At 39.9% G+C, this 2,782-nt stretch overlaps 1 pseudogene; it reads left to right on the top strand.

Annotated features, from left to right (window-relative positions):
* Positions 1 to 1,110: 1,110 nt before the first annotated feature.
* Positions 1,111 to 2,116, top strand: LOC102487580 (serine/Arginine-related protein 53 pseudogene; annotated as a pseudogene).
* The last annotated feature ends 666 nt before the right edge of the window (positions 2,117 to 2,782 follow it).

Below are 2,782 nucleotides of genomic sequence, written 5' to 3'. Positions count from 1 at the left end.
GTGCCCCATATATGGGGCTGGTTGGGGCTGGGGAGTGAATCATGGCATCAAGATCATGGTGTGGGTGTGGTTTCTATTTTCCAATCATGGCATCAAGATCCTGGTGTGGGTGTGGTCTCTATCTTTCACTGTCTCTCATTCTCCCTTGCCCATGGGACATACAAATAAATAAGCTTTAAAAATGTTACTTTTGGAGCCAGCCAGTTGGCATGTTGGCTAAGGCAGATGGATCTGTCATGGAAGAGTGCAGGGTTCAAGCCCTAGACCTAGCAGCTTGGAAATAAGCTTGGCATGTATGCATGTGTGCACAAAATTTCAAAAGGAGAGTAGAGAAGAAGAGATTGTGGAAAGGCCCTCCCTATGGGGGTAATTTTTTACTTTCCCTCTTTTTTTTTCTCTCTCTGCCACACACACATCCTGTAACAACAAAGCTAAAACCTAAATAAAATTGTTTTTCTTTTCATCAACATGTGTTTAGTAAAAATAATTTATGAAGAATATGCATATGGGTAGTGTGATATATGTGCTGATCAATGTTTCTCTGCAATGGCAAGCTGGAGTGAGACTGCACATACACAGGAAAAAAATATTTTTTGCTCCCCATGAGTCATGGAGAAATTATAAAACATTTCTAATCAAGTAGTTTCAGAACAGAGTAAGAAAAATTTTAAGGGGATCCCCAGTGACCCACTCCCTTGTACAATGCTGTATGATGAAGGCTTAACTCAGAAGTCCAGAATATGAGAGTCAGCAAATTCCAAAGGCCTGTCCTGGAAGTTTTGTTCTGGCCAGACCACCACTGAGTCCTTAGAATATCCTTCCTGATCACATTTCCTTATGCCTGAGGCTCTGGGCCTCTATGTAGCTATTTGAGTTCTGGAGCCTAGAGATAGTCACAACCATTGTATGAGCCTTGAAGTTATCTTACCCTAAGACCAGATACCACTCAATAAAAATCTTGACCCCAGAACCAGGATGGCACTGAGCTTAAACTGAAGCAAGTTTGGAAGATGCTGGCAGTGCCCTGATCTGAAGGAATGTTTCTAGATCCATGGCAATTGAATGTCAACGAGAGGTGTGGGACCGAAGTTGCAGACCCAGCTTACAGAAATGAGTCTACCATCATCAGATACTGAAGAAAAAAGCAGAAGCAAGAGAAAAAAGAAACACAGCAGACTGTCATCTTCAAGCAGTTCTTCAGGTAGGAGAACATACAGCCAAAAAAATGGTGGAAAGAAATCAAGATGAAAGTAAAGATTTTGGCGCAGAGATGTCCAACCTCATTCACATTCTTAAGATAGAAGATGCAGGCATCAATCAAGCAGTAGTTCTTCTTATAGCTCTAGAAGAAAACAAAGTCAAAGTCGTTCAAAGGGTTGAGGGAAATCCTATAGATTTCAGAGGTCTAGATCAAGAAGCAGAACAAGAAGGTCCAGGTTAAGACCTTGTCCACATTTCCATAGTCAAAGCAGTGAGAGATCAAGGCACAGGAGAACCCATAGTCACTCTCGGCATAGAGAATGGCATAAAGGCAGAGACAAAGAGTAAAGAGAAAAGGAGGATAAAGGCAAGGACAAGGAATTACATAATATCAAATATGGGAATCTGGAAATATCAAAGCTGTATTAGAACATCTGCTGCCAGCGGAAAAGGCCAAAGCCAGACTATGGCTGGTTCTTGAAGCTGCTGCAAAAGCTGATGAAGCGTTAAAAGCCAAAGAAAGAAATGAGAAAAAAGCAAAGAGAAGAAAAGAAGAATACCAAGCCACCCTGGTAGAACAAGTGAAAAGAGTAAAAGAAATTGAAGTTATTGAAAGTGATTGTTTTGTTTAGCAGATTCTTTTGTTTATATCAAGTAAAGAAGTCAAAAGACACTAGAATCTAGTGAAGTGAAACATGCAGCTTCAGCGTCTGGACCAGCATCAGTAGTTGTTGAGCCACCCAGTACTGAAAAAGAAACAGATTCTAGCAGCATCCCTAGTGCTACCAAGTACCAAGACGACAATTCTTTGGCCCATCCAAAGTTGTTTATTGAGAAAGCTGAAGCTGAGGGAAAGTGGTATAAGAGATTAATTGCTCTCTGACAGGAAAGACCAATGGGCAGTCCTGTGACTTAAGTAATACACATATGATTGAATTGACAAACACATTAGAAATTCAGGTTTTTAAATCCCAATATTAACTTTTTACTCTTATGAAAGAATTTAACTGATTATATAAAAAGTAATTTCATTTTTCTCTCATGTAGACCTGAATGTTAGATCATTTGAACTGTATCAAACATTGCAATGATTAAAACTAATGTACAAATTTTGGGACCAGAAGTTAGTGTAATGGCTGTCGCTAGACTCCCATGTAGTCAACCCCATTTTGAGTCCCAAATCTGGTGGCTTAAACTCACTCCAGGCACATGTGCATGCATGCCCAAGATCCCCAGAGGAGAATGGAGGAGAAGGGATTGCGGGATGGCATCCCCCCTGGGGTGTGATTTCTCAGTTTATCTCTGTCTCTGTCTTTCTAGTGAGCATACACACCCTATAGCAAAAAGCTCTTAAAAAAAACTAGTGTAAAAAATTAAATACATGAAAATTTTACACCATTAATAAAGGTAATAGTAATCACTATTAAAAAAAATTCTGACACCAAGGTTTGAGTGACATTCCTAAGTTGGCAATACACCACACACTGTTGCTAGAAGAATTAAACATGTGTCTGTTTAAACATGAGTTAGACAGGTTTCCTGTGTTCTGTAAGTCCTAGTAAATGTTAGAGCCCAGAATGGC

Source organism: Tupaia chinensis, unplaced genomic scaffold, assembly GCF_000334495.1.
Source record: "Tupaia chinensis unplaced genomic scaffold, TupChi_1.0 Scaffold148257_1, whole genome shotgun sequence".
NCBI classification, from domain to species: Eukaryota; Metazoa; Chordata; class Mammalia; order Scandentia; family Tupaiidae; genus Tupaia; species Tupaia belangeri.
The sequence above is the reverse complement of the archived record's forward strand: the minus strand, read 5'-3'. Positions and strand labels throughout refer to the sequence as shown.